This window comes from Myotis myotis, unplaced genomic scaffold (assembly GCF_014108235.1).
Source record: "Myotis myotis isolate mMyoMyo1 unplaced genomic scaffold, mMyoMyo1.p scaffold_m19_p_5, whole genome shotgun sequence".
NCBI lineage: Eukaryota > Metazoa > Chordata > Mammalia > Chiroptera > Vespertilionidae > Myotis > Myotis myotis.
Genome location: NW_023416357.1, coordinates 66,467,277 through 66,481,826, shown reverse-complemented (window position 1 = coordinate 66,481,826; position 14,550 = coordinate 66,467,277). Strand labels below are relative to the sequence as shown.

The 14,550-nt window shown below is 43.3% G+C and overlaps 1 protein-coding gene and 1 pseudogene across 11 annotated transcripts in view; one reads left to right on the top strand and one right to left on the bottom strand.

Moving 5' to 3' along the window:
- EPB41L4A (erythrocyte membrane protein band 4.1 like 4A) overlaps window positions 1-14,550 on the top strand; it is a 214,602-nt gene that overhangs the window by 33,736 nt on the left and 166,316 nt on the right. The gene's annotated exons all lie outside the window — the stretch shown is intronic.
- LOC118656949 lies at window positions 11,447-11,905 on the bottom strand (annotated as a pseudogene).

Below are 14,550 nucleotides of genomic sequence, written 5' to 3'. Positions count from 1 at the left end.
TTTTTGGTCTGGAGCTCTGGGTGATGAGAGTCCCATGGCTCTGGAATTTGCAACGTAGGAAACACTTCTGTTCATTCTTAGAAGGTTAAACCAGGGAACTGTTGGATAATGAGAACTTTCTCAGCCTTTTTTGTTTTCACTCCCAATCACTGTCAGCATAGATGAGCTCCGTTCTCTACGGCCACGGTTTGTAACACCAGTTAATAGACTTGTTGGGGACCTGTTTATTCCATGGGGATGCTTCTGACATTTGAAGAATGCCATTTCTCTCTAAAGTGAGCACTCCTTCCACACTAATGACTCTCTTTGTGGGAAGTTCTCACAGGAGATGGGTGCTTTCTCCCCTGCAGGGGTGCACTCTTGCAGAACTGACAAGTGTGTGCACGAGTGGCTCTCTTTTACCGTATAGTCATTGAAAAATGAATGTTTTCTCTTCACGTTTGGTTTTATGGAAGCGATCCAAAGCTTGATGAAAGCAAACTCACATAATTCCAGCACCTATAGAAACCATACAAACCCTTCCCATCAGCATCCCTCCATTAAAATATGAAAGCTGGATACTATCTTTAAATTGAGTCGTGGACCTTTTCGTGGTAGTTGACTGCAGTGGTTTCATTTTATCCCTGAACACATGACTTTAAAGCTGGACTCCAGAAACAACACGGCTCATGAGGTTAAGAGCGTAAGGAAGTGTGGGGACGGTGGGCAGACTGCCTGGGTTCTGATCCTGCTTCTGCCCCTTGCTAGCCAGGCAAGTGACTTACCTTTTCTGTATCTCAGTTCCCCCTTCTTTAAAAAAGGGGATAAGATTTTTATGGAGATGTCATGAGTTAATACACTGAAAGCTCTCAAACAGTACATGGAATATAACAACGAGTGAATTAGCTATTTGTATTGTTTTAATGGATATAAAACATCCAGTTTCTGCAAACTTTGCATCTATGTGAAAAGAAATTACACAGTTCATTTCTCTGCATAGTAACCAGAGTGAATTGTATTACATGTGGATTTGGAGCCAGGCAGCTTCTTAAAATTCTTTAGCAGCTTCCATTACACTTTGAATAAATCCAAACTTTTTACCATGGCCCACTAAGCCCTATAAGATGCATGAGATATGACCTGGTTCGTTCCCATTTTTCAGTGCCCTCTGTTACTGATCCCCTTCGTGAGGCATCTTCAGCCACACAGGGCTTTCCTTTCTCCAGTGCATTCTACACTTTCCTGCTGTAGGGCCTTTGCACCTAGTGTTGCCTGCGCCTGGAAGGTTTCCCTCCTCTCATGACTAGTGCACGCTCAACTCAGACGTCCCCTCTGGAAAGGGCTTTCCTTAACTATCTGCTTATTTCCTTTCAATAACTATCCTGGTCAATAGTTATGTATTTTTTTTACTGGCTTATTGTCCCCTCCCTCTACTAGAAGATAAACTCCATAAGGGGCATGTTGCCAACTGATTTAAACCAGTCTGGTCTTCCAGCATTGTTGGATTCTTTTGGTCAGTATTGGTAGCCTGTAGAATATAGAAATAGGTAGGTGCTATACATTCCTTCCTTCACTCTCTTGCTCCCAGCTGGTAAATTACACTAAAAACAATTTCTGATCTTTTTTAAAAAATATTTTTTTATTGATTTCAGAGAGGAAGGGAGAGGGAGAGAGAGACAGGAACATCAATGATGAGAGAGAACCAGGACCTCTTGGTTCATAGGTCAGCACTCAACCACTGAGGCATGCCGGCCAGGTCAATGTCTGGTCTTAATGCAGGGCTACACTGACTTACTAGCAAGCAGGCACAGTCAAGAGCCACCTGCAGGCTCCTCTCTGTGAACGAGTCCCCCCTCTCCTCTGTGAACGAGTCCTTGGGCACCCGGAGTAGCACTAGCAGGGAAGTGCAGGTGCAGTGAGGATGTTCTCATTGAGGAAACCATCTGGGTGTGACTGAGTTCAGGGTACAGTAAGGCCTGAGAGAAGCGGGACTGGTTCCAGAGCCTGAGAGCCGCCCTGCAGGTGTCAGGTGCTCGGCCTGGCCAGGTTTTTCATGTCTTGTTCTTGCAGAGATGGTGGAATCTGTGCAATCTTAACCAGCCACATAGCTTGGACACCACTCATATATACCGCAAGTGAAAATTACCTTTGTTGATTAACAAAGCGTTTGCTCTATTTTAAAATAATGACATTTAAAGTGCTAAGCAGGAGTGTGAAACTAATACAAACAGTGCTTGAAATGCCAGGGTGTCCATAAGTCTTAATATGAAAATACACATGCAATATGCATTGTTTATACCACAAGTTTTCCCAAATTACAGAAATGTAATAGATAGGGACCTTATCTGTTTTATGTCCTACAGTATGTGTATCACTTAAAATAGTACTTAGTTCATGATAGGTGTTTCATGAATGAATACAATTATTTCTGGCAGAAAAATAATCTGTGTTCTAAACAATGAACTTACAAACTTTTGGAGTAAAACCAGTTTTTATTTTTTTTAGCAAAACTGATTTTTAAGTTGATGATTTGTAGTTTGAAAAATCAACCTTTTTCTAAAAATCCATGAATATTTCATCTTAAGTTGATTTGGTTATCAATCATAATGTCTGGTTTTATCAGGGGAACATTTTATGAATATGGGAAACTGAGCACATCCATTGCTATCCAAATGCTGAAAAATGGTGTGAAAATCACAAAAGATATTTTTTAAAGAAAAAATATCCTTAATATTCAAGAAAGATATAGAAAGCCATGACATATGAAAACTGCAGTGATTCCTGAAAGAGGGAAAAGTTGCGAGTTCTGTAGAGACGTAGAAATGAGTAAGAGTGGGAGCAGAGGACTGCTGCAGGGGAGAACAGTTCTGCAGACCTGGAGCCCAGAACTGGGAAGCAGCAGAAGCAGGTCGGCGCTCTTGGGTGCTCATCAGAGACTAATGCAGAGCTGAGAGGCCAGGGAGCCTTTCCCAGGAGTCAGTGGCTTTTGCTTCAGGCTAAAGTGGGCCAAGGGGTCTGTGCCCAGGTGTCACCATGTTCCACTAGAAAGGTGGGGACTCCCAGATGATAAGCTGCCCCACCTCCCTGACAGCATTTTGCCGTCTCCTAGCAACTTTTAGTGGCAGGCTTGTACTTTCTCAATATTTCTTCAGATATACATGGAGATAAAACAGCTCTCATAAGGGTTTTGTAAATATTAAGTAAGTGAATGGAAAAAATACTCAGCATAGCACACGGTGCTCATTATATAAATAAGTGTTCATTGAGCCCCAACTTTGTAAATGGTGTGTATTCAGTGCCATGTAGATATAAGTGAGTATTATGAGGCATTGCCTCTCAAGTAGTGAAATACATATGAATGAATTAATTTAGCTTTTTGTGGCTATCATTTCATGAGCTATATTTCTTAACATTAAACTTGGATCATTTTGTCATAAATTATTTAATAAAAATACAGCATGTGAAAATAAAGTCACATGATTTATGGCTATTACAAATAAACTCCTAAATACACACATATGTTACTTATTCATTAAAGAAATACCATGTCTGGCCTTGGCCCATGTGGCGTGGTTGGTTGGAGCATCATCCCATATGCCAAAAGATGGTGGATTCGATTCCTGCTCAGGGCACATAGCTAAGTTTTGGGTTCAGTCTCCGGTCTGGGCATGTGTGGGAGATAACCGATTGATCTCTCTCTCTCTCTCTCTCTCTCTCTCTCTCTCTCTCTTTCTCTTTCTCTTTCTCTTTTCCTCTCTCTCTCTCTCTCTCTCTCTCTCTCTCTCTCTCTCTCTCTCTCTCTCTCTTCTTTCCCTTCCTCTCTTAAAAGAAAGAAAAGAAATGCCGTGTCTAGATCTGACTATGTAGCTATGTTTTCAAGTCCCCGAACAGAAGAACATCTCTACAAGAGAAACAACCTTCCTTTGAAAATCTATTCAGAGCCAATGACGGACATTGACCTGACTTTTGGTATTGTTGTTTTGTTTGTAGTCATAATGAAGGAAAAGATAGTATTTTCAGGGCTTATCAAAGTTTTTACCTCCAATAATTTTTCTTTAGGTCCTCTTTGTTTACCAGTCATTTGATCCAAATCTGGATAGTATTCAAAGTACCCCTCAAATGTTTTGAATAACACTAACTTTTGCTTTAATAAGTCAAATTCTTTCATTAAGGGTCTTTGACTCAGCAAATGTTTCTTGTGTCTGTGTTCACTGAGAGTACAGCGCTGACTGGGATGTGGTGCCTGCCCTCTGGCAGTTTGCAGTATGTTGGAGGCAGCACACAAACAGGTGATTTTACTTAATCCATGAAAGCTTTCTGGAGGAGATGTCACTGAGACCAGAAGAGTGAACATGACTTTTTCAAGGAAAGAAAGGTACAAGGAGAATTCCAAGAAGATCAAACAACATGAACAAAGACACAGAGACAGGAAATGGCATGGGGGAAATGCATGAAGGTGACAGTGATCAATTCTGTATTATTAGAGAATGAAGACCAGTAGAGAAGCGGTGGGACATAAGGCTGGAGAAGTCGATGGGGCCTGCAAGGGGAGAACCTTTTTGTTCTATTTTTAATTAATGGAAGGTCTCTTTAAAGGTTTTGACTAGGCTGGTGATAGACACTTGTGTTTTCAGTAGATTTTACAGGGCTGTGCAGGGAAGGGAAATTAAGGAGGTTTGCACTAGAAGCAGGAAGCTCCGTTAGGAGACTTGGCAATGGTCCGGGTGAGAGACAATAAAATCTTGAACTAGTGCTTGGAAATCTGTATGGAAAGGAAGAGATGGATTTTTTAAAATATTTAGGAGATAAGACTTGAAAGATTGGGTGATGACTGGATGTTGGAAATGAAGGAGGAAGAGATTAGGATGACTTGAGATTGCTGGATTGAGAGACTAATGGTGACCAGGGTACCATTGGGGCATGCTGAGTCTGAAACACTGGATGGCAAGCAGCCTTCAAAATAGACATCTGCAACTGGAGAAAAGACTCAGGAGCCTTCAGTGAAAGATGAGAGCTAGGACCGTGGTAGGCTGCTACCACTGTCTGCTCCAAGGAGGACATGGAGAGAGTGAGAATGGGGGCAAAGGGAGAGAGGGATGCAAGAGAATTGGAGACAGGACTGAGAAGGCTGAGAGGAAGGCAGAGGCAGTAATGAAATAGAACCATTAGGGACAGCAGCAGTTGAGGCATGGGCAGAGAAATGCTGAGTAAGCAAAATGGTCAGAGAGACCAGAACAACCAGAAAAGAAAATCTAGCCTCATAGTAGCCATGGGAAGGAGAGGTCAGTGGTATCAAACATGGTAGAGCAGGCCAGCGAGACATAGGCTAAGTGAGTTTGGCATGTACAAGAAATGTGTGTCCTTTGGGAGAGCAGGTGCAGTAGAATGGGGGTATCAGGCCTCGGCTCAAGAAAGGGAGGGAACAGGAAGTAGAGATGCAGGAAGCTAGCCCACCGCAGGCTCTTTCAAGTGAGAAAGAAAGCAATGGAGTGGTAGTTGTAGGGACTTCTGTAGGGGCCAGGGAGATTTGTGTTGGTTATTATTTTTTAAGGAGTTGAGTGACTAAGATGTGTATATATTGTCTGGAAAGAAAGAAAGAGTAAGCCAGTGGGGCAAGAAGGTGATAGAGGAGGAGAGAGGACAACAGATGGGGCAGGTACCAGAGGAGGTGGGAGGGAGTGGTATCAACTACACTTTGTTAGGAATGGCCTCAAGCAAGAGGAGGATTCAGACTCTTACAAGGAGAGGCAAAGCGATGAGATACATTTGAAGACTCTTCATTAAAAGGCCAATCTATTCTGAAATACTTCTAATATCTGTAAAAATAATAATTGAGTAATCCTGTCTAATAAAAGAGAAACATGGTAATTGGCGTACGACTGCTACCCTTCCCATTGGCTAATCAGGGCAATATGCAAATTAACTGCCAGCCAAGATGGCGGCTGGCAGCCAGGCAGCTTGAAACTAACATGAGGCTTGCTTGCTTCAGTGATGGAGGAAACCAATGTTCCCCGCCTGCCGCTGCAGGCCTCTGAGCCTGCAGTTTAAAAAACATTGTAACAAATATAGAAGCTAAACAAAACCCCAGAAACCTGTTTTAGTCCGCCGGGCTTCAGCCAGCAGGATCGCAACATTGTAAGCAAAGGCCAGAAACCTACTTTCAGCAGCGGAGGCCTAAGAGCTGGAGCCAAGCCTCAAAGCTAAAGCTGGCCCAGAATAAAAAAAAAGAAAAAAGAAAAAAAGGAGCGGTTGGGAGCTTCAGTCACCCGCCAGCCTGAAAACAGCCCTCAGCCCCTCACCCAGACTGGCCAGGCACCCCAGTGGGGAACCCCACCCTGAAGGATGTGTGACCAGCTGCAAACAGCCCTCAGCCCCTCACCCAGGCTGGCCAGGCACCCCAGTGGGGACCCCCACCCTGATCCAGGACACACTTCAGGGCAAACCAGCTGGCACCCACCCGTGCACCAGGCCTCTATTCTATATAGTAAAAGGGTAATATGCCTCCCAGCACCGGGATCAGCGGAACTGCGAGGCCTCCCGGCACCGGGATCAGCGTGACAGGGTGCAGCGCCCAAACCCCCTGATCACCCTGTGGCTCTGTGTGTGACAGGGGGCAGGGCCACAACCTCCCTATCCACCCTGCTTTGTTCGTGACAGGGTGCGGCGCCCCAACCCCCTGATTGGCCCTGCTCTGTGCATGACAGGGTGCGGCGCCCCAACGCCCCCTCCCCTCCCCATCGGCCCTGCCCTGAGTGTGAGAGTGGTGGCGCCCCAACTCCCTGATCGGCCCTGCTCTGTGGGTGATAGAGGGCGGCACCCCAACCCCCTGATGGGCCCTACTCTGTGCGTGACAGGGGGCAGCGCCCCAACCCCCTGATTGGCCCTGCTCTGTGCGTGACAGGGTACAGAGCCCCAACCCCCCTGATGGGCCCTGCTCTGTGAGTAACAGGGGGCAGTGCCCCAACCCCCTGATTGGCCCTGTTCTGTGCGTGACAGGGGGTGGCGCCGCAACCTCCCCATCAACCCTGCCTTGAGTGTGACAGGGGACGGTGTCTCAACCCCCCAATCGGCCCTACCCTGAGCGTGACCGAGGGTGGCATCACAACCTCCCAATCGCCCTGCTCTGTGCATGACAGGGGGCGGCGTCCCAACTCCCCAATCGGCCCTGCTCTGAGCCTGACCAGGGGCTGCACCTAGGTATTGGGCCTGCCCTCTGCCACCCGGGAGCAGGCCTAAGCCAGCAGGTTGTTATCTCCCTAGGGGTCCCAGACTGCGAGAGGGCACAGGCCAGGCTGAGGGACTCCTCTCCCCCCCCCCCCCGAGTGCACAAATTTTTGTGCACCAGGCCTCTAGTAAGATTAATAAAAGACTTAAAAGCTACAAAAATATTGTTTCTTTGCTGCTTTCAAATTATTTTATGCCACAAGTTTTTTTTTAAGGAATTTTCAGTTTGTTATGTCATATGGAAAACCAGATGGGCTGAGCCCCCAAACAGTGCCAGCCTGTGCCATAAATTTTATGAGCTCTTTTTCCCTCGAAGTAGTCTCTGTACAGAGCTCTTTTGATAAGTTAAGTACAGTTGTTGATCATCTCCTAATTTTGGAAATAACAGTATTAAGCCATTTGCTTTGTATTCCTGGTAAGGTAAACATCATAGTTCATTGCCACACCGCTGCAAAGATTTGATTCTGGGGGATAGTATTTGGTATTTTTTATTTGATGGAGTAGGAAGTTCATGGTTTGTTAAAATAGGTACTTGGGACTTTATTGACAGCACATTCATAATGAAATGTAAATGTCATTCCTGTGGTCCTTCAACCTTTTATATTCTCAACGTATTTCTGAAAAGAATTGGTGTTTTTACTAAATGCAAAGGTATCTGCACACAGTACATTTAGTTGACGAATTTGTTCGGTGCTTACTGTGTTGCCAGTACAGTGCTTGTCTGGGAGAAGGTCAGAGGAAATAGGGAGGCATCTCCAAGTCCTGGAAGGAGCTGCTAATGGAACCCTGCCAGCAGGGGAATGTGGAGTGGTAGCTCCATAGAGAAGCCAGGAGGGGAGGGCAGGGCAGGGTGGGGCTGAGGGCCTTTCCTAAGGAGATTTATGCAAGTGGTAGTTGATAAGGGAAGATAAGTCCGGTGTTTATATAAACATAGAAGCACTAGTGCCTCATTAAAGTCTCAGAGACAAGAGGTTTTATAGGCTCTTAAGTAACAGAATTTTTTTTTTTTTTTAAATAAATGGAGTGAAATGTAAATGAAGTTTTATTTTGGTCTCAATCTATCAAGAGTAGATTCAAGGTTCAGCACTGGAGCTTAGGAAGTGTTGGGCAGGATGATCCAGGGGTTGGGATCTTACTTGTTAGAACAGCACTCTGTCCTGTGTTGACATGGGGGTGTCAGGCAGAGCTAAGTGATCAGTCTGGCTGTTGATAGAAGTCTTGGGACCTCGGCCTCTTTTGGCCCTCTCTTTAATGTGGAAAGATTAGCCTCATTGGTGTCTGTTTCTGAGGGCTCTTCAGGGTCAGGTGCAAAGATGTGCCTGTGTGAGCCTTCCCTGCATCAGCGTCATGCTGTGACCTGTACGCAGATGGCTTGTTTTGTCCCTTGTTCGGGTATATACCTTAAGTGCCTACTGCGAGGTTTGTGTGGGATCTAAGATTGTTTCTGTAAATCCCTGCCTTCAAAGAGCTTACAGTACAAAATAAGACACAAGAACAAATAGCAGAATGCAAGTAGCTACATGAAGTATGTGAGCTTGGCTTGCCTTTCTTCCTGAATGGCTTATCTGCCATTTGCCTGTACAAACCATTTTCCATCCTGATCCATTCTGCTCTGTGCCCTGGGACATTGACCCTTGTGGGTGACATCAACTTCTTTGCCTTCTGGTCTCTTTGGTTTTGGCCCGTGGAAGGCTGTAGCAGGAGGTCAGAGGGCAGGAAGAGAGTGAGGTAGGAATGTCTGTTCCTTCATCCTCCTGTCAGGTGGCCCTTCCCCGTTCACTGGTTCCCTCTGGGTTCCAGCAATGCCTTCCTCGCCTCACTCTTTCAAACCTGGTGTGGAATAGCTCCTCATGGTTGCCAGTGCCAAGGAACTGCACTATGTTGGGTTGGTTCCTCTGCCCACACCTTGGCGGACATCTCCTTGATTACGTTCTCCTCATCATTCTGTTTTCTGCTGGCACCTGACTGATCACACTTCTCATTTTCTAAAAACAATTATAGACAACTTACAAAAAAGGACAAATATACTACCAAAAATTTACATGCAAATACAGCATAAATGTTGTCAGAGGTGAAGAAATTATTGTCTGAGTGAAATAGGGGAAAATACTGACATGCACTTTTACTAGAAATTGCTGAATGTGCATACAGCTGTGTTATGTAACAGTTTACGTTTGGCCAGGAAACTTATTGTTTAAATTTTAAGACTGTAAGAATAATCAAAGATATAGATAAAGCCATCTACGATTAGAAAATATAATAAGCCATTAGCTGAGATTTGGAGTGAGCCCTCAGACTTGATACCCTTTATACTGTATTTATTGTTTCAAAAACGATGAGTTATCTTAAGGATGGTAATGTATTGAAGAGCGGGGCAAAGATCATTGTTAATGATTACTTTAGAGAACATTAGTTGAGTGCTGAAGACTTACCAGTTGTTCTTAAAGGTTTCATTTTTAGATGTGTCAACATTAACCTTTGTGGAATTGATATTAGTGGTAAACTGAGGTCAAGTTTTGGTTGACTTTTAAAATTAATGGTCAGTTTGTTTTATAATTCTGAAACAGGATCCTTAGTCTAATGGTAGACTAACCCATTTGGCTTGGTATTGTCAACAAGCCTAAGAATTTAAAAGTTTTCCTTGATCGGTTGGCTTCACGAGAAAGAAGAAAAAAAATGTCAACATATTAAAATATTTTTAGAATCATTTTCTTATTTTCTCTGATACTTACCTTTACAAATGTATTGGATTTCTATTGGACCTGTAGTCTGGATAAAAGTTTTTAAAATGTAATAAGTAGTTATAGAGTTCAAATAGATATTTTGAGATTTGAAGCATGGTGTTATCCTTGCTATGATATATCATCTTCACTAGGGTGGTTATTATTTTTCATTAAAAGGCCAATCTCTTCTGAAAGTTTACTTCTCATATCTGTAAAGATAATAATTGGGTAATAAGATTAATAAAAGACTTAAGAGCTACAAAAATATTGTAGCTATATCATAGTAAGGATAACTTTCAAGTGGTGTTGATATACGATGTACATTTAAAATATACTCATTAAGGCATTCAAAGACATTTTTTCCTGCTTACCCCTGAAACTGAAGCAGAAAGTAAGTTGTTTCAAATTCAAAATTCAATCAATATTTGTTATTCCAACCATATTAAGATTAGAGAGCATAAGGAAATGAAAGCTTTTGAAATCAGCTGTCGTAGATAATTGTCTGCCTCTGGCTGTGTAGAAAGATGGCAATTTCTCTAAGCACACACTCAATGGAAAATATGATGAATTACTTATCTCTGGTGTTCACTCCATCTTTGTTGGACCCATTAGAAAAACTGGAAGGAAACTCTCTGGATTCTTTTTTTTTTTATCCTTCTACTTTATACATTTTTTTTTTATTTTTGTTTTATTGCTTCAAGTTTTACAAAGAGTATTACATATGTCTCCTCCCCCCCCCCCCCGCCACTCCTTGACATTCCCCCGGCCTCCCCTACCCCCCAGTGTCTTATGTCCCTCTCTAGATTCTTTAAGTAATATATGCATACACATACATCTTTTAAAAACAATTTTGAGCTCTAATATATAGGAAAGTACACAGATCTTACATAGCTGGATGAATTTTCACGTATAGATATGATTGTGTAAACACCATCCAGATCAAGATACACAACATTTTCAGTACCAAAGAGGCTCCCCGTGTCCCTTTTCAGACAGTATCCCCCTCCTCCCTCCACTCACCCACTCAGAGGTAAACCACTCTTCTTTTAGCACTGAACATTAATTTGGCCTATTTATGACATTGTATAAATGGAATAATAAAATGTGTATTCTTTTGTGTCTGGCTTCTTTTACTGAGCATTACTTTGGTATTTTTCATGTTATTGCCTGTGGCAGAAGTTTTTTTCTTTTCAATTTCTGTGTGGTATTCCATTGTCTGATTATAATACAATTTATCTATTGTGCTATTGATGGATAGTATTTAGCTGTTATACATAAAGCTATTCTAAACACTCATACACGTACTTTTTTTTTTTTTTTTTTTGCGGGAGGGAGGAATCAGTCCTGTGTCTTTATTAAAGAGAGTTAGAAAGAGACTACACCTCAAGGGGTGAGATACTGGCCAGAAAGGTGGGGTGGACTCAGGTCCTGGGGATTCAAGGGCAGGTTGATGGCGTGGGAGGGGCCAAGGAGACCAGGTCATGGCAGCAGTTGAGAGGTGCCTGAGGGTGATCTTTCAGGCACTGGGGTGATCAGCTGGTTCTGCAGCAGTCACAGGGTAGGTTGGGTTGGCCTGGAATCTCCCTGAGGCCATTCTGCCTTGTCTACTTAGATCATCCACTGGTCCTGATCCTGTTCATTACCTTCCATGTCCACCTCATTGACCACTCCGTCATCAGGTGACTCATTGTAGTCATTCATCTCGTCCATGTCCTGCATGTCCTCATCATCCTCTGAGTCCTCTTCACTATCCTCATTGTCATCTTCATCCGCCTCTTCCTCATCATCATAGTGCTCTGAGGCCAGCTTGCCAATAGGTACCAGGTTGTTGTCTTTCTCTGCGATGCTGTGGAGCCAGGCTTGTTGGCTGCTGTTCTTGCTGCTGCAGCTCTGTCTCTTCCACACAAGGCCAATCCAGATTAAACCACAGAGTTTCAGTCACACAGGGGAAGAGGGAGGGAAACAAGGTGGACATGGCTCCTAGATATGATAATGACTGTGAGGCTGACCAACAGGAATCCACATACTTTTTTTTTGGTGGAAATATGCACTCATTTCTCATATGTCTAAATTGCTAGAAGTAGAATTAGTGTCAGAGGGTAGGTGTCTGATTAGCTTTAGGAGATACTATCAAATGGTTTTCCAAAGTGGATATACCAATTTACATTCCAGCTAGCAATACATGAGAATTCTAGTTGCTCCATATACTTACTAACACTTAGTATTATCAGTCTTTCAAATTTTTGCTATTCTAATGGGTGATTTTTTTCTTACATGATTACAAGGAGATTTTAGTTCTCCTAATTATCCATGTACTTACTTCAGTATCTAAGATTAAGAATTTCATTGCTGGGTGACAGTTATAATACCTGTCTCTGGGTGATTTATCTCTTCCAGTTTATTCACAATTCCATAGGAATATTTGTAAACTAGAAACTAAATGATAAAATTAAGCACCATGACCAGTCCTTACTGAAAAGGCTAGAAAAAGGAGAAGTAAAGAAAAATAAATTTCATGGGTGTACACGTATGTATGTGTGTAGGGTATATATACATACACACACCTTCTTGATGGAAAGGATCCAGTGTAATCAATCTGCCACCAAGTGGCCGTCCGATCCTTCAGGGGAATGGCTGTTTTGGGCACTGAAGATTGGTTTCTGCTGCCAGCAGGTTAGGTGCTCGTCGTTGGGAGGAGCTGTGTTAGCCTTGTGAGAAGTCCTTGTTGAGTCCATGCATAGCCTCTCTACTGCCACCGTGGCCATTTCTACTTGGTCTATTGAGGAAGCACTGGGGTGCTGGTGAAAGAGGATGACATCTAATTTGTTCACTTGATTACTGAGAGGCCCTTTGGTGTACATTCACATGGGACACAGTGTGTTTTACACTCATTGTGCTCCTTCTGAAAGGTCCATCCATATACCTCTCCCCTAGACCTCCTTCCTCTCTCTTCCAATATTGTCTTTTTTTCCAAGTTCTTGGCCATCCAGGTTAACCATTTTTCTTTGCCCATGACTCAGTATAGATCCCTAATTTTAGCCATTTCTCAATGTAGATAAAGTGGACAAGAAAATGTACTGGTCACAGCTGTGTCTGCTGGGACAGTTTCTCTTCACAAAGTATTTCAGGAATGCTCTTTTTTGGAGATGTAAGGCTGTTTGCTGCGTGCCTGATATCATGAACACCATCTCTAAGCCAGGCCCAAGTTTCCTTCTCACTCAGCTGGTCACAAGGAACTCTCCATGCAGCTATAGGTCTGATAAGTAGGAGCAGGTGTTCGAGGTGTTTGAGCCTCTCTGCTTGTGTAATTTCTGTGCCTTGTTGACCTGCTTTAGCCCGTTCTTGTATACCTTTACCTTTTGATGATTGATTGCTTCTACATAGGCCCAGCCTATGGCTTGGTGGGTCAGATAACATTTATATCATTATGGGCAGATCAGTTCACACAGTCACTGGATATCCTTTAATCCGGCTCTGCCAAAGCCTAGTTACAAGTCAGGAGTCATTTCTTAAAAGCACAGTTATCTGCAAAAGAGGAAATGGCTTTGTTTCAGAATCCTAGACGTTTGTGCTGTGATTCTCTAGATTCTAGTGGATTCTACAAATTGGATCCACTGTGTCCTAAGACCCAAGTAGCATAGCAGTTTGTGCTGCAGATCAGACATACTCCATAACCATTTCTTGCTCTGGACCGTTCTCAACACTGGTGGTCTTATAGGTTACCTAGTAAAAAAAAGTCAGAACATGTTGAAATGTGGTCTGTATTATCTTTAAAATGCAAAGAGGCCCACCCTAGCCGGTTTGGCTCAGTGGATAGAGCATCAGCCTATGGACTGAAGGGGCCCAGGTTTGATTCCCATCAAGGACATGTACCTCGAGGCTGGGGTGGGAGACAACCAATCAGTGCATCTCTTTCACATTGATGTTTCTCTCTCTCTCCCCCTCCATTCTATTCTCTCTGAAAATCAATGGAAATATTTCTTCGGGTGAGGATTAACAAAAAACAAACAAACAAAAATGCAAAGAGGCCCATGAAGTGCTGTGCCTCTTTTTCAGTAATAAGTGGTTCAGAGTCCAGCAACTTGCATTTCACTCTGGAGTGGACATTCCAACATGTTTCAGACTGGATCCCCAGAAACTTTACTGAGATTGTAGCCCTGATTGTGCATCCTCATAGGATGATGTCCTCATTCCCTTTTCCTGTTTTGACAAACTTCAACATTCTTCATCTCTCTTCAGTCTGACTCCCACACCTGCCAGTCTCATGAAACTATCTCTTCTCATCATTAATGACCTCTAAGTGCCAGATTCGTGCTCTGCAGTGTCATTTGAAGTTGTTACCACTCCTGCTTTCCTGAAACTTTCTACTATGTTGGGTCCATGACACCACTCTCTCTGGTTCTCCTCTTTGCTCTCATTACTTCACAGAATCCTCTGCACGCTCCTCCTGTCTCACCACAGTTCTCATTATACTCAAGCGTACCTATTCATGAAGATTTGGACCTTGTCTTGCAACTTCTGCGTTTAAAAATCCTCACCGTCAATCCTGGCGTTTGATGTGAATATTGTGCTTCAGAGCATCATAGAATGGGGTGAGGTGCTAGTGTGATTCTGTACCGGGAAT